This window comes from Ursus americanus, chromosome 33 (assembly GCF_024610735.1).
Source record: "Ursus americanus isolate L20-20 chromosome 33, mUrsAme1.1.p, whole genome shotgun sequence".
Classification (NCBI taxonomy): domain Eukaryota; kingdom Metazoa; phylum Chordata; class Mammalia; order Carnivora; family Ursidae; genus Ursus; species Ursus americanus.
The window spans coordinates 28,893,850-28,915,776 of NC_142159.1; the positions used below are offsets into that span (position 1 = coordinate 28,893,850).

At 60.5% G+C, this 21,927-nt stretch overlaps 1 protein-coding gene across 8 annotated transcripts in view; it reads right to left on the bottom strand.

The window, feature by feature from the left end:
- Positions 1-21,927, bottom strand: part of PRDM16 (PR/SET domain 16) — a 317,415-nt gene that overhangs the window by 223,668 nt on the left and 71,820 nt on the right. The gene's annotated exons all lie outside the window — the stretch shown is intronic.

The window sequence follows — 21,927 nt, forward strand, 5'->3', positions numbered from 1 at the left end:
CTCCGGCGGCCGCCTCAGGCCCACGGCTCATTGGCATTCGCCTCGCCGCACCGCCGGCGAGCGAGAGCGGGAGCGCGGCTGCTATTAACACGGCAGATTAATAGCACCGAGAAAAGACGTTTCTGCAAACATGCTAAATATTAATAATAATCAATTGTCATTTATATTCTCAAACCCACGCCCGGGACCTTGCCCACAGGGACGGGAGGGCGATGAGCCCCAGCTGCAGGGCGGATGGCGGAATTGTCATTAGGGCCCGTGAGAGCCCGGGATGGCGCCCGGCTCACCGCCCTTTCCAAGCAGCGCCTGCACGGAAACGTCTCCACAAAGGTGGGGCTTCCTCCCTCGTCTCCCCAGTCCAGAGGCATGGCCACCTCTTGGCCTGGCCACTGTCACACAGGCTCTTCCTTCCTCTTAAACACGGAGCGAGCCAGGGACGGTGCTCGGGGCCATCTCCTCCTTGGAGTGAGGTCTCCTCCTTGGAGTGAGGTCTCCTCCTTGGAGTGAGGTCGGAAAGCCCAGCGGCTTGTCCCCCATGCACTGTGACAGGTCCAGGCCGTCCAACTCTGGCTGGAGTGGCCCCCATGCGTCCCACATCCTACCCGGGACGGTCACCCAGGATGTCACAAGGATGGGGCAGCTCCTGACTCTGTGAGTTGAGATGAGTCTCCCTGGAGATGGGGGAGGTGGCCGTGGGACCACAGAGGCCCCCAGTTCATGGTACTTTTTACAACAGTCCCAGGAAGTGGCCTGGGGCCGCCAACCCCCGCCTAGGCTCCCTGTGTCCGTCCTCTGTCACAGCTCCATGAAGCGGGGACGGCCTGCCCATTCCGCAGGTGAAGAAACTGACGCTCTAGGGGGACGCAGGGCCCAACCGAGACCCTTTGCTGGGGATGGAGCTTGAGCAGCGGCCCTCAGACCCTGGGATGCCAGGTCTCCACCCTGTGACCAAAGGTGGGGCTGGCCTGTGGCTGCCAGAGGGCCTCCAGGATCCAGAAGGGGTGCAAAAGGGCTCCTCCTGCCCCACGGCCCCACCACACACAGGACAGACGGGGCCCTGCACGCGCCTCGCCTGCCACACCACATGCCCCCTCCTGGGCCCTCCTCAGCTCGCACCCGCAGCCAGGCCTGTGTGCACGGGCTGCCTGCCCGGACGGAGCACCAGGAGCCCACTGCCCGCCACGCCCCTCCCTGGCCCCCGAGCCCTGGGTCCTGCCGAGCTGACCCGGGGCCGCAGGGGGCTCCGCCCGCCGTCCAGACCACCTGGCCTCTGCTGAAGGCGAGTGCATTATTCTAAGATGATTATTTATCCGCGCAATGCTCCAGGGACCGCGCTGCTCTCGTTTCAAGCCCCCACCCCTATTTCCTCACTGCCTCCATCGCCCCGGGCAGGCACTGAATGGCTCGCGATGCCACTGTAATTTCTATCAAGGCTCGTTCCTGGTACGAAGCCTCTTTGTTTCAGAGAGATGTGATTTGGCCTTTTTTCTTCCTCTCCTTTATTCCTTGGTTAATACACCACTTCCCCGAGCCCTGGGGGCAGCGAGGTAGCCCACGGATTGCTCAAATCTGTCTGTTTTTCTTCTAAATCACAGCCAACTCTCCCCGGCCCCCCATGCTAAGCACTGTGTGCACCGGCGGCCGAGCAGCAGTATTCTCCTAGAACCCTCACGTCCGCACTGCGGGGGACGTGGGGTCCCACGGCCACCTCCCCCATCTCCCACTGCGGGGGACCCCGGCCCGCAAGCCTGCTCAGATACCGAGGGAGGTTGGCCCCAGACACCGGCTCCCTATGTAACCTGACATCTGGCAATAGAAGAGTGCACTTTTTAAAAAAAATCGTGGTAAAAGCCACATAACATTTACCATTTTAACCATTTTAAGTGCACAGTTCAGGGGTATTAAGTACGTCCACACTGTTGTACAACCATCACCGCCATCTTTCTCCAGAACCTTCCCATCTTCCCAAACCGAGTCTGTCCCCATGAAACACTCCCTCCCCACCCCCAGCTCCTGGCGTCCACCCTTCTCCTTTCTGTCCCCGAATCGGATGTCTTTAGGGACCTTCTATAAGTGGAATCCTATAGGGTTTGTCATTTCTGGTTTATCTCACTGAACGTTCTTGAGGTCCCCTGAGCTGCAGCGGGGTCAGCACCCCCTTCCTTCGGAAAGCTGAGGAACATTCCATCGTGCGGACGGACCACGTCTGTATATCCAGCCGTGTGCTGCTGGATACCTGGGCCGTGTCCCTGTCTCGGCTCCCGTGGATAGCGCTGCCGTGAATGCGGGTGTGCAAGTCTCTGAGACCGCAGTGTGCGCTCAGCACCAGCGAAACCCTCCCACAGCCTCTTCCATGGAGGAGACCGAGGCCCCATCGACAGCCCTCGGCCGGGTCCGGCGCTCTCTCCCTCCTCGTCCCAGCTGGTTCTCCAGCCTGTACGCACGGCGGGGTCTTCTGCGTGCCCAGGGAGGCTGTCTGGACTTGGTCCCCCCTCTCTGTACCAGAGGGGTACACCCCACCTGTCGGGAGTTTCAAAGCATCAACGCACCCACACAGCGAACACAGGCAGCACCAGCCGCCAGCACGACCCGAGTGCCCCGGGGGCTCTGTCCTCACCCAGCACCCCTCCAGGCTGGGCATTGGGTGGCTGTGCTGGTGGCAGGACCCGGCGGCTGCTTTCTCCCCTGGGAGCTGCCTGGGGCTCTTCCCGCACTCAGCCCGGTGCACTGAGGCCCAGGCCCGAGGGCACCATGGGGTCTGGGTCCCCCCGACGGAGGGAGAGGAGGAGGAACCCAGGAACCAGTTCAGCCTGGGACCCCAACACTCACTAACACATGGGATTTTGCAGACCCAGAAGCCTTAACAGGGTGCCGAGGGAACGAGCCGAGGCAGGCGACGGCCGCACCTGCTGGTGGCAGGCCTGGGCGGGGGGGAGGGTTTGGGAGCACGCGCTGGAGTCCCCATGGGAGGTTCTGCAGGCCAGGCCCAGGAGCTGCCCCTGCAGGGGACATCCCACGGGAGCACCACGGGGAGAGGACGTGTTCTGCCCCTGCTGTTCTCTGCTTTGCTTTCCCTCCCTGTGCGGGCACCCTGCGGACCAGGAATGGGTTAACCCTGAGCAAACACCCCCACAACCGCCACCAGACTATTTATAGACATATTTATCTCTCCAGTTCCTACCAACTGGGCCTGTGGCTGCCATTCACAGGCCGAAGCAAGTCACGCCGCAAGTAAACAAATGTTGCCCTGAAATAAAATCACAAGAGGAAGAAAGCCGCTCCCGAGTGCCTGCCCTCCACCCGAAGGCCCGGGTGAGGTGTGGGGTCCTGGTGGGCCTGGGGTGTCCTCGGGGCGGGGAGCAGGGCAGGAGAGCTGGGCCTGGAGGCACCGGCAGCCAGAGCTTTGGGAGGTGAAGCACATTCCCGGCGGGGCTCGACCCCAGGCAGGGCAGGTCTGCACCCCCACAGCCGTGGCCGCTCAGAATGAAAACCGGCGATTGCACGCGGTGGCAGAGGGGTCCGCCGCGTCCCCTCGCCCCCAGCCCTGGGGACGGGTGGTCGGTGGCGTCTTGCTTTGAGAGATGGCTGGTGGGTCCTCCCCACGCCTTCCCCTCCTTCAAGGCCCCCTAGGCTCCCTGGGCTGCCCTGGTCCCCAGCAGAGCAGGGTGGGGGTTGCACAGCCTGGGGCCCTCAGAGGCAGGCCATCCCCCGGTTTGGGGAGAGGGTCAGAGCCCCCTGCCGCCCCGCAGGAGATGCTGCCTTCCTGTGCCGCAGCTCTCGAGGGGCCAGGAAGACCCTCCTGGTGTGGCTGCACTGACCGGGCACCTGCTCCCTCCCCGATGCCGCCTCCACACGGGGCTGCAGACAGGAGGGACGAGCAATCCGCTGGGGGCCCCCACCCTCCTTGCCCGAGAGCCAGGGGCAGCCGCACCCCCCGCAGACGTGGGGGAGCCTCTCGCTGGCCCCCACCCCAGAGCAGCCACCAGCTTCAGCCTCCGGTGGCCGACACCCACCCTGGCCCTCTGGCTGCATTTTGCCCTAATAAAGACGTTTCTAGTTTTAACCATCAAATAAAGTGCTTAAGCCCGCCGAGCTCGCCCAGCTCAGCCACTCCGCAACTTCATTTAGCAGGCCAGTGGCGAGAAAAAAAAAAAGAAAGAAAGAAAGAAAAAAATTCATTAATTTTTATTAACAGGGAGAGCCATTTGCTCCCTGTGACAATATTTGACTTGTCGAAATGATTTTCACCTCTGCCATGAGGTGGGTGCTCCCCACATACATCACCCGATTACTCGGAGCGCGTCGGCCGTAGTCATTAGGCAGTGAATTAACGACAATCCCCAGCACTATTAATCACCCTGACAAAGGCGTTAGCTTGCTGCTGACCCGAGCACGGCCGGCCCGGGACCGGGAGCCAGAGGACAGGCCTGCTGCTCCGAGAGGCGCCAGGGGCTGGAGCCGACGCCGGTTCCTTCCCTTCCTTCCCCCCAAGACCCGACACCGGCCAGAGGGCGCCAAGAGCTGGCGCGGCAACGGGGGGGCTGCCGAGGCGGGCGTGGTAGGTACGGTGGGCCCCGAGGTGGGCTTCCTTGCTTGTCCGATTCATCGTCACACTCCTGGTCCAGGCGGTGACCAGCGTCCATGCGCTGGCCGGGAAGGAGCCGCCAACCCTCTTACCGATAACCTCAGGAGCAAGCCGCGATGTTACCCCCATTGCGTGGATCGGGAAACTGAGGCACAGACAAGCCCTGGCCTGCCCCAGCTGGTCGTGTGGCTACGCACAGCTCTTAGCCTGGAATCCAGTCTACCAGGACCCTGCTCTGGGCTCTGAGCCCCGCGCACAGGTCTCCCGGCCCCGACGTCCCTGAGAAAGCCAGCGGCAAGTCGGTGTCAGTCAAGTGAACAGGCTCTTGACCAGCTGGACGACCATGTTTCCAGCCGCACATACTCAGAACACGAGGCCGACGCGGGAAGATCGCGGCAGTCTGATGTCATGAAGTCCAGCTTCTCCTGAGGTCCCAGATCTGTGGTTTTGTGGATAAGGGCGCGCGGAAATCTGCACGTGGTTCAGGAGACGGCCCCGCCGCATAGCGTGGCTAACGCCCGGGGCAGGTGGGCCGGCTCTCGGGGTCCCCGTCTTCACAGCTCGTCTGTTGTGGTCAGAGAGCCCCGGACAGCCACCTCGTGGTCCTGCAAGATGTCTCACTGCTGGTCCTGGAACCCGGGGCCTCCGTCACCAGGAGGGCTTCCCGGGCTCCGCTCCTGCAGCTTCTCTGTAGACGGGAGCCATGGGGCCCCCATCAGGTCCTTGTGGGGACCAGTGACAGGACGTCCGCAGAGCACTTGACATGGGGCCAGGCAGGCGGCAGGTGGCCCAGTCACGTCAGCCCCCCACCTCTGCCCGGGCACCCTGACACCACCCTCACCTCGCTGGCATATTAATCCAATTAATTGTCTCTACATTTTCAACCAATTTCTTCCCATTAACCCGGCCTTGGGATCTGCATCTCAGCCCGTCTAACCCGTAGTCTGCAAGCGCGCGGGTGGGGGTGGGGAGGGAAGAGCCCGCACCCATTTATCTTCTTTCTCCAGCTTCTCATTGTTTATGCCTCAGCAAATCTCCTAACTTCCTCATTAGCAACTAATTTACAAGTCTCCACGATCTTCCCACCTGTTCCTGTGCTCCATGGCTGTGGCAGGACTGGAAATGGCCACTTGCTCACTGCGCAAGGCTGGCGCCACGGCCCGCAGCGGATGGGCGGGAGTGCGGGGGTGCAGAGCAGGTCCCCCTCCCTACTTCCACTGCAGTGGGGAGAATGTCCCCCCGGCTGCCCCTGAGCGTTCGTGTGCCCCTGGTGACAAGCAGGGAACCCACCTCCTTCTGCCTCCAGCCAGGGCCTGTCCCAAAACCTGCTCCCCCACACCGGCCCATGGCCCTGATCCACGGCCCCGACCCGCGGCCCAGGCGCTGAACTCCCAGAGAACTGGGAGCCTCTGATTCTACTGATTGCCGACTGGCGGGCTGCTGTTGGACGTACCCAATTTTAGAAATTCCTCTCACATCAAAGCTTCTCATGCAGAACGGGGACCAGGGACAGAGGCCTTCGCCCCAGCTCTCAGAGAGAACCTTCAGCTCCTCCTTCCTCTTCTCTTGATAATGCCCTTGAGCATCCCCTTCTCAAGCTGGCTGCTGGTAGTGGTAGCAGTAGGGTGTAGACCGGCACTGACGGAGTCCTCACTGGCTGCGGCAGCTCGCTGTAGGTCTCCAGAGGTCCTTCTGACCGGGAGGCAGGAGAGAGGCAGGCCTGAGTGGTGGTTTAGAGGACGGTATTTGATCTCACTCGACAGCATCTGGCTGTGTGTTGCTGTGTATTCCCAGGCAAGTGCCTTGAGGTCTCTGGGCCTCCTGGCAGCATCTGCCCAGTGGGGTGACAGGGTGCCTGCTTTGTAGGGCTGCCAGGAGCACAAAGTGAGCCAGCACAAATGGTGGGCTTCTAAGCACACTGGGCTCACGGCACCAAAAACATTTGGCCCAGTGACCATCCCACGCCACAGCTGAGACCTGAGTTCACTCACGGAGGCCAAGAACACGGCCTGAGCTGCACCTCTCACGCACCCACCTCCCGCCGACCGCAGGAAGGATCTGGCCAGGGCCCAGCCATGCACAAGGGGCTTCGCTCCAGGAGCACTTTCTCACTTCAGGAGAAGGCCACGGACCACCTGTGAAACGCTGTCCCAGGGCTGTACCCCTGCAAAGGCCCCATTTAACGGGAGCCCTGACGTACGGGAGGCTTAAAGGGAAGTCAGGTGCCTGCCATGGGCCTGGGGAAGCTCATTCTCCTTTCAGAAGTATCCGAGGTGCTCCCACACAACTCCCGAGTGTGCTCGCCACAGTCAGACACCTGGTCCGTGACACCCGGCGTGGCAACCTCAGCATGGTGTCTGCCGCCGGCCGCGCGGCTCCCGGCAGAGCTCTCTGGGAGCTGTTTCTTGTTACTGTCCGGCATCAATTTGATTTTCTCTGCTTAAGTGGAAGGCTATGGGAAAAGCTGGGCTTGGAAATCCATGATTTCCTGGCACTTAATGAATTTCAGCCAAACGGAAAGCAAGGTGAGGTTCCAGTGTAGCCCTCAGACCCAGACGCAGGAAGGGCCAGGGGCTACGGGGGGCTCTACCCTGCTGTCCCGACACCCCCTTCCATGCCCCAAAAGCCCCTCTCTGAGGCCCTTCTCAGCTTGCATTTTGTAAGCGTTCGGTAATGTGGGTGGAGCAAGCACGGGGAAAGGAGGCTGCAACCCCATCGCTGAGCCCGGGTGGGAGGTCGCACTGGGAGAGTTCGGCCTGTGGCAGCACAGAGGCATAGAGGACACCCCTGGAGCTTCTGCCATCAGCCGCACAGGCCTGGAGCCCCGTCTGAGCTTTTTCTCACACACTGCACCACCAGACGCAGAGACCCAAACTCTCCCCCATGGTGTCACAGACAGGAGGGCCAACCGAGAGATCAAAAATGTCTGAACTCGGGGTGGCGAGAAGACTCTAGAGGGCAGCAGCCCCACCCTGACTGGCTGGGGCACCAGCACGGGCCCCAAAACACCAGGGGGTGGGAGAAGGGGCACACTGGGCTCCCGACACGGCAGCTGACCAGGCGTTTGTCGGGGCCAGCCCTGCCCCCCCACACCCCGTTTCCCAGGGGACCCCAAAATGGCCCCTCCCCTGGAACTGCCTCTCTGGTGTCTTATCCCGTCAACGCGGCAAGGCCTGTCGGCGCCAGCGACCCAGCTGAGACCTCATTCTGGTGCAGGTGACCTCGCTCACCCATACCCCTTGCAGGCCACCGGCTGCCGCCGGCACTTAGCCGCCAATTCCTCACGCTTCACGCCCGGCCCTTCCAGACACGCGCAGCCCGGGACACAGCGAAGTTTCCTGTCCGGTCAGCAGATTGCTTATGGGATTGCACGGCGGCTCTCGGGGGCGGGGGGCGGGGGGCGGGGGCCGGGCTCCGCTCTCGCTCCATGCAAGGGCCCCCAGGCCGGCCCCGGGTGAGCAAATGGCTCCTGGAGGCTGTCGCCCGACCTCACCGGCTGACACTGATCATGTTTCTAGAAATTAGAAACAAGGAAGCAAAATGCTTCCGTTTAAAAACTTTGTCTTCTCGGATTGCCTATCACACTGTCTGCCAACCCCAGGACAACCTAAAATTATTCCAAATCACTTTTCGAACCTTAGAAAACCACGAAAAGGGAGTGATCTCCTGTGTTTGTCACGAAGCCCACTTAAGCTGTTGGCTGGACATCTGAGGGGCGAGGAATTCACGGGCAGAGGACTCTCGGGTCTGTGGCAGACACGGGTTTCTGGGTGGGGGGCCAGCGTCACAACCACAGATGATCTGCACCCCATGATTGTTTTAGAGGGGTTGCCGAGGCCGGCCGGACACGCCCCCGCACCCTGGGGATGACAAGAGCCAAGGACGGGGCAGCTGGACGTCCCCCCAGAGGCCCATTGGAAAGCTGGTGTCATGTGGGATGAAGTGGGCAAGTATTCATTGTTGTGGGTTGAACTGTGCCCCCCCAAATTTACATGTTGGGGTCCTGAGCCCCGGTACCCCAGAATGCGGCCTTATTTGGAGATAGGGCCATTGTGGATGTAACAGGTTAGGATGAGGTCTTTAAGGTGGGTCTCGATTCCACATGGCCTGTGTCCTCGTGATGGGAGGAGAACCGGACCCAGACGCACACAGGCAGAGGCGGTGTGAAGACGAGGCAGGGGAGCCAGTGGACCCGCAGGGGATGCGGGGCAGGCCGGCGGGGGGACTCTGACTTGGCCCAGGCAGGAAGCAAGGTGCCCACGGACACATGGACCTCAGACTGCTGGCCTCCGGAACAGGGGGAGAGCACCCATCTCTGGTCCTGGGTTACGACAGTGCTAGGAGGCTACGTCGCCCCTTAATTTAATTGACAGACTTTGAAGGTTTCCCCTGAGCACCCACTACGCGCAGACAGGCCCGAGGAGCTCATTCCTTCCCTCGGGCAGACGCTCGGTTTGGCCACAGAGCAGAGCTGTGTCTGTGAAACTGCCCCCGCCGTAGCTTCCCAAAGCGCCTGGAAGCTGTGCTTCCAGATTTCCAGGCCCTGCAGCCGCTCTTGAACGGGCAGCCGTCCTGACCCTTGACCTTGGGCCTCCTGCGGCCCGGGCGTTGGAGGCGGTAAAATGGGGTCAATCCAGTCCTTGCCTCGTCCGAGACGCTGAAGGTTAAAGACAGCGGAGCTCAGACCTGCGCTTGACACCCCCGGGGCATCCCGTGTCCCTGCCAGGCTTCACGACACGGTCCGGTCTTCCCCGTGCCCATCAGGGTGTCACGCCTCCGCGGCGGGCGAGCGTCTCACTGCTGTCAGTTCCCGATTATTCACTTCCCAGGGGCAGGGTCATTCCTGTCCCAACAGGCCTCTTACAAAACCAGGGTAAACGGGCGATTAATAAATGCATACAGAGGACGACCCCGGCCGAGGGAGAGGGGGCTCCAGGCCGGCTCCCGAGGGCTGCGGATCTTGGAGGAGCTTAGGTCATCTTTGCTTCCCCGGGATAAGCTGTTCCATCTTAAAAAGATAAGCCAGCAAATCCAGAAAGACGGAAAAGAGAAGAGGTTGCCAGGGGCGGGAGGGAGGGGGCACGGGGGCTCGGTGCTGAATGGGGACGTAGTTTTTGTTGGAGAGGATGAAAAAGTTTGGGGTAGAGACTGGTGATGGCCACACCGCACGCGAATGCCTCTCACGCCGCCGAGTTGCACGCTGCCCCCGAGCTAACCTGGTAAATGTCACCTGGAGTCTGTTCTACCACAAAGGCGGGGAGCAAGCCGGCCGGGTCTCGGAGAGCGGTTCTCCGGGCGCCGCCGTCTCCATGCCATTCACGATCATCTTTGGAAGAAATCCTGCTCTTCTCTGACACGTGTGGCCCCTCCCGCAGCCCTAGCTACACTCGTGGGCGGCCACGAGGCCGGCACAGCGCGGCTCCGCACGGGACGGGGCGAGGCTGCCACGCGGGAGCGCGGGCACTGGAGGGGCAGACGGGGGGCGGCTCCGCGGGAGCCTGCTCGTGGGGGCGCGGGGCGGCTCCCACGGCCCCCGAGGAGATCTGCCGGCCCGAGATGCTCCGTGGCAAAGTGCCTCCCGCGCGAGCGCGGGGACCAGGCCGCGTCACGCGGAACACAAAGGGCACGGCCCAGGAAGTGATTTTAAACCTAATTGTTCCACTTTGTTTTGTTCACTGTCTTTGGGGGTGCCCGGGAGACCTGCCCGTGCTGCTTCCAGGAGGAAATCAGCAGTGAGGGCTGAGCACGAGATTTTGCAGCGGGAGCCGCCTCCTGACGGCCCTTGCCTCATCGTTACGCGGGGCTCACTTGCAGGTTTTATGCGCCCAGTAAAACCCCCACACAGATGTCTGCTCTTTCAAGAAAACAGAGAATTTGACAGTCCCTCTGTGCGGGCTGGCTGGGCTTGGGAGCCATCTTTCCTGACCGGCTTCGCTGGCAGCCGGGCGAGCAGGGGACACTTAATTGTGGAGCCCGTTTGCTGGCAGGAAGCCCTGCCTCGTCCAGCGGGCAGCCAGCATGATAATGAGACAGTTTCTATGGAAATGAGCTTATAACTATTCATTTTCTCCCCATTCCCGACCCATCCACAAAGAGGTTTTCCAAAATGACCCCCATTTTCCTTCCCCCAACATGTCCTCACGCCACTGCCCGACCCGCTAATCAGCCCGAGGAGAAAGGAGGGAGGAAATGCTGTCCTTTGACAAGATGTGGGAAAGCACCTCGCTGTACTTGGTGGGGCTGTGACCAGCAAACAAAGAACCCTCACCGGCTCCAGGGGCCAAGTTCCCAATAAACTTTTCCCTGACCACTTTCCAGCGTGCTTCTCCGTGTGTTTTCTGGGGACGTCTGAAGCACTCCTCTGCCCTCTTTTGAGAAACTTTGAAAACCGTCTTTTTCTTCTGGAACATTCCTGGCGGGCCTCCCTCCCGCTGGCCTCCCACACCTGTCGGCGGCTCCCCTGGAACCCCCTGTCTTCCGTGGGACAGAAAAATCACCGGGAGGTGACAGGTTGCCCCCTCCAGATCGTCTATGATGGGGGAGAAGCTTCCGCGAGCTGACTTCACCGCATTTGGTCTCCCTCTTAGGGTCTTGGGAGAAGAGAGGGACAATATGGTCGCGGGGACAGGGAAAGAGAAAAGAAGGGAAGCCACAGACCCACGGGGGCGTTTTGCCTGAGATTCAGCACAGGGGCTCAGACCCGGGCTCGGCTTCCTCGTGGCTGTGTGGCCTCAGGCAGGGCACTTGACCTCTCTGAGAATTCACGACCCGACCTGGCAGCACTGTCAGAGAAATGACCCGGACAGTTCCTGCCCGGCTCTTAGCAAGGTGTCTGCAGCGAGGTGTCCTTGGTCAGCAGCAACTGTCCCGTTGTCATCAGCCACGGGTATGGCTCTGGGACCCTGGCCGAAGGGGCATCCTGACCCAGGCGATACACGGGAGACGTGGACCCTGTTTACTCCATGGGACCCGGGAGGGTCTTCATCCTGGGGACCCTCCTTACCCCAGGGTCCTGTCCCTCCCTGCCCTCTGCCCTCCAAGCAGCTGCCGCACACCTACAAGGCCCCGCGTGAGTGCCTGAGGTGCGAGCCGCGGGAGCCCCGGCGGACCCCGGCAGCGGGTGACTTCGAGGCGGGCTGCACAGGGCGACCCCGACCTGAAGTCCTGCTCAGTCACTCAACCCACCTGGACGGCCAAGGGCAGGGCCCACAGGCCTGTCCCGGGGTCCCCAGGGCACATCCCTACAGGAGCCCCCAGCTCCGTGTGCTGGGCTGAGACCCCCGCTACGGGGCTCGCCGATGCCCGGCCGACCGCAGCCAGCGCCCTCCGTGCATCCCACACTTGGCCGAGTGCGGGCTCTCCAGCCTGGAGTGCGCAGAGCTAGCGGAAGAGAATGCAGGACACCCAGCCCGCGCTCGTCTTCAGAGACACAGCGGGTGAATTTGGGGCATAAGTTTGTGCTGCATTTGAGAGCCTCTCACGCGCCTGCGTGCCCTGGGCTGTGCTTGGGGCTCTGTTCCTGCCGGGGGGGGGGGGGGGCTAACTTCCCGCACTTTGTAGAGAAAAATATTTAACAAACCCTTAAGCTCAGACCTCCGCGCCACCACCCCCCCCCCGCCCCCAACAAAAGCTGGTCGCGCCTGTTACAATCAGATTGTGAAGTCCCAGCTTCCTCCAGGCCTCGGGAGAGGGGAAGGCGCCTTCTTAGCGTTTAAAGAAAATACCAGTTTTAAAATTTAACCCACTCAGCAAAAACCCCAAAATTTCAGTGGCTTAGGTACAGGTTTAAAAAAATGTTTTTTAAAAAATGCAAATGCCTCCCGCTTAAATAATCTTAGTACATTTTTGACAGGAAACAAGTTTTCAAGTCCGGTTCCTGTTTTTGGAAAGGAACCCCCATGAGGACAAGACCTGCGTGTTCCTCCCGCGCCATGAGGCGCCTGCCGGGACGCGGCCGAGCGTGTTGGTGGAGCACGTGAGTGACACCGGGTTTGGGGACCCGGCTTGGAGGCGACTGCTTGGGCAAACGGCCAAGCGTAGGTGGCCAAGTCTGGGAGAACCAGCATCTCACATCACGTGCTAACACACAGAATAATTTACATGTAGAATCATGTAATTTATATTTCATTTAATTATATACACACGTGGATACATAGAAGGTAAACACTGTGGACAGAAAACATACCCCAATCCTTATCTCTGGACGACGGGGCATGAGATTTTAATTTAAAAACTGGGTTTCTGTATCTTCTACAGAGAGCAAGCGTTGTACAACTGTATACCTTTTATAATATATACTGTAACTGATGCGAAAAGTTTGGGTGGGAAAGGGGTACCGGGTGCCGAGGCGGACGGTCCCACCGTGGGCGGGCTGTGCGGGAGGGCACTGGGCCCCGGGGGAGCCTGGGGCGTCTGACAGCATCGCCATCTGGCTGTCCTCTGCAGGGGGTGCCCCCTCGTCCGGCCACCAGATCTGAGCCACGCACACACAGCCCGACCTTCCATACGTACTGACAGCCCCCTGACCCAGCACGACCCAACCCGCCAACTTCTCCAGACAGGTGAATTCAGGCCACACTCCTGCCACAACCCAGGAGCCACGCCTTCCCAGCAGTCCACCATCTTTCCCCGCCGCGTGGGGTCTTTCCTGACAGGTGGACCTCCTCCCCCCAGAGACTGGATTAGCTGAATCTGTTTCTGATGTGGCAGCAGGGCTCCCAGATAAAATACGGTACAGACAACAAATAAAATAGAGCAAACGCAGTGACTACCATAAAACACACGCCGTCCCGGGGATGTACTTCCACGAAAGGATTACGTGGCGTCTGTTAGAATTCGAGTTTAACAGGGGGTCTCCCGTTTCCCATCTGCTACATCCAGCCACCCTCCCTGTGGGTCTGAACGTTTGCTCGGGCTCCGCCAGAGCTGAGTGACCTCCCTTTGGCTCTTCTGGCCCTGAGAGCCGAGCAGGTGGCCAGGAAGGTGCTAAGCTCTTGTCCTGGGACCTCAGCCCGGGAGACCAGGTGGCCGTGGCCGTTCCTCTCAGGTCTGGGCTGCCCTCCTGCCCACCCAGTCACTGCCCAGAGACCCGCTAACCAACGGCATGCTGTCTTGTGCAAACTGCCCGGCGCCGTGGACCCCGTCTCATCCGTCCCTCCCCGGACACTCTGGCTGCCCTCCGAGCTGACCCCCACCCCAGGGTCCCAGAGCAGGCACTTTCTGCCTCTGCTTTCCACCCTGAGAGGAAACCGCCCTGACACACAGGAGGGAGCAGGCCTGGGGCTCGGACCTGCAGCTCTGGCCTGCTCCCGGGGGCTGCAAGGAGCCCAGGGGGTGGGTCCCGCCAACGCAGAGGGAAAGCACAAGGCTGCTCTGAACAGGTCCAAACCAGCGTGGAGCGGAGAGAAATGTCCCAGAGCAGATCTCTTCTCCTCGTTTCCCAATTCCTGTCAGTGAAAACCCCTCCCAGACCAAGCGCGTGGCTCATGCCCTCACCGGAGGAGAGAGACGCTGGCAAAGAAAATCCCTCCAAACCAGAAAAACATGCTGTGCCTCTTTTGGGGGTATTGATTTGAGTTTGGGCCAATTCTTTTTAATACTGGTCATCGAGCTCATGAAACCCAGCGGCAAAAATAGCAGCAACGGCTCCGTGCCCCCCCACAGAGAGACAGTGGCGAGCTTCCATGGTGGGAATCACCTTCCATGGCTTCCCTCCGGGAAGAGCTCCCCGAAAGTCACCCCAAACCAGGTCGGTCACAATGGACCTTGCACCCAGCCCCTACGAAAGGCACCCGGGCTGCTGTGCACGCAGCCTGGGCTCCGAGCAGCCGGCGGCCCATCTGTTGCAGGGGCTGCCGGAGCCCCTCATTCTATCACGGCCCAAGTAGGTTATCTGAGTAAACGGAGAGGGGATCGACGAGATATATTAGCGCTGAGGGAGATCCGTCATCTCCTCTGTCTTTCCTTCTCCCAGAATATCGGTGATGAATTTGCAAATGGTCCTGGATTATGACAGAGCGTTTCTCTCTTCATTATTTATCCCCTCCCTGAGCACCTCGATTAGAGGCCACTGTGACAAACGCATGAATAAAAGGCAGAGACAATATTTTAGCCACGTGTTGTAAATCTCCTTCCACGCATTATTAATTTAAGGAAGTCCATTACACCCAACAGCTCTGGAGAGGAAGACAGGGTAAGGGAGGAATGGCTTCGGCATGCGAGGGTCAGAGGAAGGAAAAAAGCCAGCTCCGTCCCTGAGCTGAGGTCGGGCTGGGCGCTTACCAAACCCCCACAGCCCTCCTACCACCGAGGTTCTGTTAACATAAAAGACGAAACCTTTGCTCCCCCAAGCTCGGGCACGCTTTGCAAAGTGGGACAGACGCGGCCTGCAGAGAGGTCCGGTTCCAGGAGCGGCGCAGACCAGGCGGGTCCCTGATGCTCCGCCCCGAAGCCAGGGCAGCGACCCGCCGCGGGGCAGGTGCTGGAGTGAGCACACCACGGCCCGAGCTGACTCTTCCCGAGAAGCGGGGCCACGGCCACGGCCCAGCCCTGCAGCCTCACCTTCTTTCCATTATAATTTTCTTTTGAAATGCTCCAAGAAAGGAGCTGGTGTGCCTGGTCCCCCACCTGCTGCGGCTGTGGTCTGCCTCCCCCATCGAGGAGCCCGTGCGGGGCCCCCGGCAGGGGTGGCAGCGGCCCTCGGATCTGGGGGGCCCTGGGAAAGGAGCAGGGGGCTGGGAGGTCAGGAAGACCACCAGCCGGACCCAGACGGGCTCCAACACAGGGATAGAGCAGACTTTATCTCCACAAGGGCTGAAGGGGCCGCTGCACGCCGAACCTCCATTCACCCATCTCGTTTGTGCTGTATGTGGCTATTTTTAACTACGGAATTTGGGTTTGTGTTTTTGCTTAGGCTGATTTTCCAGCAGTTTTCATATGTGCTGCTTACTTCCTGGCCCTGTGCCCGGCCTTACCTATGCTTGACACCCAGGGTCCTGACGCGAGGGGGTGACGGTGGCCTGGGGGTCGGCAGGGCAGGTGGAGTCCCGGCCAGAGCTCCGTGCCTTCCTCAGCCACAGTGGACGTGGAGATCTTCCCATGCAGGCAGCACGAGGCTGCAACTGGTGTGCCCTCGCTGGGGGCACTGAGAACATGGGGACCCCGCTGGGGCCATGGGGGAGACAGAAGTGGCAAGGGGGACAAAGCCCAGGACTGTGGTATGGAGGCTCAGGCCCATCCCGGCAATGCCCCCGGCGGCATCCTTCTCCCTGAAGCTTTTAGCTGTTACCATACAAAGAAAAGTCCTCGGCGGTGGCACAGACAGCTCTGTCCCCCTCCTGAAACGGCCCTCCCAGTTGGGACGACAGCCCCCACTGGAAAGTGCCCCCCCGCCCCCCGGGAGAGTGCTCCGGCCTGCGGTGACAGCCCTCATCAGCCCATTTAGGGAGCCGGTGGTGGCTCGCCACGGCAGAGCCTAATGACTCATCACAGACCAGGGCCTGGCAGGTCCCGGTGACAGAGTGCAGCGGCTCACGCGGGAAAGCAGCCGCAGAGCCCAGTGGGGCACAGAGGCTCTAAAATCAGCAGCTCACGGAGGAGCTCGCGGAGCGGGAGCCTGGTCGCAGGGCAGGAAAGCCCGAGGAGGACCTGACTTTGTGTTGTGGTCATCAGGCTAATGGCTTCAGAAGCTGTGACGCTCTTCCAGGGACGTCTGCCCGGCCGCGCATCAAATCAGAAGTTCCCGAGCGTGGCTGTCCGTGGAGATGTGCACACATCCGTTTGAATTTTTAAGTGTGTGGCGTGTTATTAATATAATGGCCCGTTATAGAAATGGTGCCTTGAGCGCGCGCTCTGGATAACCGTGCGTCCCCTGCTTCTCCACGGTGCGATGGTGTTTACTTAGCATATGACTGTTAATCAGCGTAAATTAAATGTGTACTTGAAACCCCCACTTAGATCCCTGCTAATTATTTTTTGATCCAAACACGATTGCCTTTTCCGGAAGGGTGAACCGGGGCTCTCTGGGACCAAATAGGAGGGAGAGAAACTGTTGCCAGCCTTGAGGATCGACCTCCAAAGAGACACCACTGTTTTTCCTACTGTGAACCGTGGGCTGTGTCCACGGGAGTTGCGCTCTGGTCCAGCCCCCTGACCAACCCTCTACGAGCCGGCCCGTGGCCAAGGGCACCACCTCGCACCCGGGAGAACCGGCTGCCCACGGGGTGGGTGACAGCTGTGTGCCACGTTCCTGGCCCAGACAGGGGGCCTCCGCACATGCACACACACACACACACCTGCACACATGTGCACACACCACCAGAACCCCCCAAATCGCTGTGGGCCTCACCCGGGTCCCCACCCTGTTTCTGGCCCCACTCCCAACCCACACTCCTAATTCCCTTCTTGAGCCCTCCTTGCCCAGCCCACCCACAGCTTCGACCCTCCTCTGCACTACACGCCCCTCCCCCTGCTGTTGTCCAGGAACACAGAGAGGGGCAGGCAGGAAGGAAGGCTGCAGAGCAGACCTGGAGAGGGGGGAAGGAAAGGTGGCATCACAGACCCCCCAGCAAAGGCCATCTCCCACTCAGAGAAGAGAGGGGCAGACGTGAGCACGAGCACTGCCCAGGAGCCAGGTCTGGCCTGGACTGGCCATCAGCCTCAGGCCATCTGGTGAACTCCTCTGGCCTGGCATCTTCTGGACACCTCCTGACCAAGGGCCCTTTATAAACAGCCAATGTGCGGTGTTCTTCTGGTGGCACTTCCTAGTTGCTATCTTTTAGCCTAGTGCTCCATCGAAGAGAGAGAGGACACACAGGAAAAGGGGCTCAGAGGAGGCCAGACCTGAGCCTCTGGGAAAAACCCGTACAGCCTGAGATGACCCATCCCGTTGAGAGGATGAACAAGGCAGAGCGCAGATAGCACCTGGCAGGGTAAGGCACTCAGTACATCTCCGTGGACGGACGGACGGACGGACGGACGGATGGATGGATGGACGGATGGATGGATAAACACTGCCTAGAGTTCAGGAGCCTCATGTGCTAAGTTTAAGTGGGGCCTGAAGTGGCCCTGTCCCTGATTCTGGTTCAAGGGTCCTCAGAGACCCTTCACCTTTCCCACACATGCGAGCATAATAACACCTGTGACCAGCCACAAAGGCAGCGGTGCTGCTGGATGGTGGCGCAAGGGCATGAGGCTGGGGGCTGATTCCCACCCAAGGGCAGCCCAGCTGAGATTTTTGCACACAATCTCCCACATCCCTACACACCCCAGGGGTTAAAGGGCAAGGTTCAGCATCAGCTAAAATGTCATGGTTGTGAACTGGCCTCCCCTGAAAGTCTTTTCTTTCTACCATCTGTTTGAAGGTCGAGTCCAGAGATGGGGTAACACCCAGATTCCTTGGGACAGGAGGGCGAGTGTGCAGACATACTCTGCTGAGAGAGGGGGCGCTTCCAGTGGGCTAGAAGGGATGCCCGTGCAGGGCTAGAGGGTAGATGCTTCCCTTCGTGGACTGCCTGGGGCCGTGTGTCCCGATCTGCCGCCTTCACTTACAGGCCTGGAGAGGTTTTATGGGTGCCCCGAAGCCCTTTCCCTAACGAGTGGACACCTGAGGCTTGCAGACCTTGCACTTGTGTTTAGATGCTGAACTGTGTAGATTTGGGGAGGGATGTCTATACCCAACCTGGTGGTCTGGGGTGTTTTTCCTCTTTTTAAGAGAAGCTGACCCTCGAGGGGGCCATGCTGGGGGCTCCGCAGCACTGAGCATCGAGAGTTGACACATCCCAGCCATAGTGGGCACCCCGCTGGGTCTCTGGTCTGTCGGCGGCTGAGCCGAGAGCACACCTGAGCTCCGGCTCCCGAAGTGCTGAATGTTGGCGTCCAGGATTGCCCCAGCCAGTCCCCATGGGGGAGCCTGTCCCTGGCCCAGTGGGAACTGGAATTGGCTTCCAGGATGACCGAGGGCCTGAGGACATTTCAGAAAACACAATTCCCCACCCCGGAGCTGGACAGTCAGCCCGCTGCCTGGGGCCAGACCCTTCCTCTGGAGCGACGAAGTTGAGTGCAGAAATTAATGGGAACTTGCTGGTTTCTCTCTTTCTGGTGAAATGAGATCTGGGGCTCCTGGGTGGCTCAGTCAGTTGAGCCCCCGACTCTTGATGTCGGCTCAGGTCCTGACCTCAGGGTTATGAGACGGAGCCCCGTGTCGGGCTCCGCACTCAGCACTGAGTCTGCTTGAGATTCTCTCTCTCTCCCTCTGCCCCTCCCCTCCTGCTCTCTCTAAATAAATAAATAAAATCTTAAAAAAAAAAAAAAAAGAGGGTACAGCACATGGCGCTCTGTGCCAGTGGGCGGGTGGCCTCTGGAGCAAACCCCAGACATCACGGGCCCGCCTTCCAGCTTCCCACCGTCCCCGAAACACGGACGCCCAGACGCAGACAAGTGGCCCCAGAATTCCGAAGCCTGGGCTGGACGGGGACGTCCAGGGTAGCTGTGCTTGATGCCCCAATGGCAGGGAGGAGCCCCAGCGACAGACACTTACAGGACCCTCCAGGGCCGGCGGAGCTCCCATCACTGTGCTTTCTCAGCGGCCCCTGAGCCAACCTGTGTTCCACAAGGACAGGCCACGAGGACCTTGCACTGATGAAGAGGGAGTATCGAGTGGCTCCTAATCCTTCGGACGATGACACATCGAGGCAGTGGATTTGAAGGTGTCACAGAGATGCAGCCGGTGTCTCAGGGAAGCAGGGCCGAGGGCAAGGGGTCACGGTGTCCTGGGAGCAGCCGGCCCCCAGGCCCAGGCACTTCCGTGTGCCAGCTCAGGATGAGTCCAGCTGGATGGAGGGTCGCATGCCGGGGACCGCCGGGCCAGGAGGGCGCAGGGGCTCTGTCCTGGCTATGCCCCCGGGCACACCCCCAGACTCCGCGCTGGACAACACAGAAGCAAGGTGTTTTCCACTCTGATATACAAGGTGGGTCAAGGGGTGCTGACTGCAGACTGAGGGTAACCGGGGGCACTGGGGCCACCAAGGCCTGGCCCCGGAGAACACCCCCCACCCTGCAGGCCCCCTCGGCTCCCAGGGGAGGAGAACCTGCCCGTAACACTCAGGTGTTCAGACTTGGGGCAGACCCACTTCTCCAGGTGGCTCACCCCTAACCAGTGTTGACATCTCATCTTGGTGGCCCCATGTCCCGGGAATGGCGTGGAGACCCCCTTTTTACTCCTGCTCTTCTGTTAGGGGTCACCTCTTCCTGCAGCAAAAGCCAGAACCATTCACAGATGCAAGCCCCCAGGCATGGCCACAGGAGGGCGGGAGGGTCCAGGGGCCCTGCTTCAAGTTCACCTTACAGACCCTACATCAAACTCAAGTTTCTTAAAAGCCACTTGGTGCTCCAGTCCCACTGGAGACAGCTCTGCACGGTCGGTACTGTGTTTGGAGGAGGGAATCTAGAGAAGTGGGTAGTCAAGGCCGGGAAGCCAGGTTGTGCAGCCTCGGGCAGGGCCAAGCTTGGGAGCGGGGAACAGGCATGCCTGGGCGCCCTCTGGACCCTCGGCCGCTGTGTTCTGGAAGCCTGCTCTGCGGCCCGTGAAGGACGCCCTCGACATTCTCCGGGCAAATTCCATCTCACGAGCAATGTCTTTGACCTACACAGAATGACCTTCCCACTGAAGCCCAGCCCTTTCGAGGTCATTCGAAGTCATGGCTCTCAGCAGCCCTGACCACAAGCCCAGCCCGCTGTTCCGGCAGGAAAGAGGCTGCTGCTCCTTCTGACCCTCAAGCGCCCCGGCCACCTCTGGAAGTGGGAGGGGCCGCCGCCGGCACGCTCCGGGGAACTGAACATTCTGGAGAATCTACGGTCAGCACTGGACCCTCACGGGTCCTGCTTTCCCGTGAACTGCCCGGCGCACACTGGACTCGCAGGAACTGTCAGATGAGGAACCAGGGGGAGGACTCTCCCTGAGTTCAAATCAATAGAACGCCCCTTTCCCAAACCATCCTGATGGACCCAGCATTTACGAACGGCCTCAGAGGCACTTCTTCAGCCTTCCCAGGAGTTCGAGCCTCTGTCGATGCCCTCCCCTGACATCTGAGGCCTGGTGGGGCGGGCGGGACCGCCCAGTACAGGCTGCAGGCAGGGAGAGCCGGGGCGGGGCTCGGAGCCGGCAGGGGCAGCCTCCAGCAGGCGGGCGAGCGGGGCGCTCACCTGTGTGGCCATCTCAATGCGGAGGGAGGGTCCCTGGGTCTGGGCACTGCCCGGCCACCGCTCCTGAACAGACTTGGAAAGCCAGACAGAAACGCGGACAGCAGCAGCCACGCCCCACCGAGCACATCGCAGACTGCGAACCCACCCCAGGCCCTCCCTGCCCTGTTGGCTTTCCTCCCTGTGCGCTGGGGAGGACTGGGCGCTCTCTGGGGGTCCCAGACATTGGGGACTTCTTTGGTCTCATGCCGTGGGCTTCCTGGGGAAGCCTCGAGTCGGGGGAGTCTCAGGACAAGAGGGTGTCAGTGAAGCTGCAGACTCCTTGGCATTAGCTGGCACGGGCTGGACAGAGAGTGGGGGGGGGGGCTCACCCCAGCCGAACCCCTGGCACATGTGGAGTGGTCCATCCCTGTCTGGTTGCTGTCCCTGCACCACCCGTCATGTCCCAGGGAATGCAGGGTCACTGAGAAGAGAAGGACACTTGGGGCAGAGAGGGACTTCTGAGAGGTAGGGCAAGGGGAGCCCCGGGGTAGGACAGGCTCGGACAGGACAGGCCACAGCCCACCCCCACCTCCTAGACAGGACAGCCAGTGGCACCTTGCTGATGGTGCTGTGCCTGGAGGACCAGCTTTCCCGCAGCCCCTGAGCCTGGTGAGGGACGTCTGTCTGACACTGCTCGCTCTGGCACCTGACTGCTCCCATTGGGCAGGCCTTAATTTCCCTGGGGGCTCCTGCCTGCCCCTCAGCCAGGGGCCCTCTCCACAAAGCTGCCCTGGCCTGACACCCCAGCAGCATCCCACCATCCCACAGCTACAGGAGTGGCGAGGACTAGGCAGGGCCTGCGTGCGGGCATAGGGAAGGGGGGGCCTGGACAGAAGCCCCCTCTCAGTCCTCCAGCTGCTGTTCAGAAGGGGAGCAAGACCAGGGCTCATAGAATCGGGTTCACAGAATGGGGTTGAGGTCGACCCAGAATCAGAGAACCTTAGGGCCGCAGGGGGGCTTTTGACAGGACTTGGCCCAGAATTCACCTCTGAACAGAGGAATCCTCAGACGTGACCCCGATGCATTAACAGCCAACTCTGCAAGGATTTGGCTGGAGCAGGTCACCCCCACGCCCTGGCGGACCTCAAATCCCGCTTCTGCGC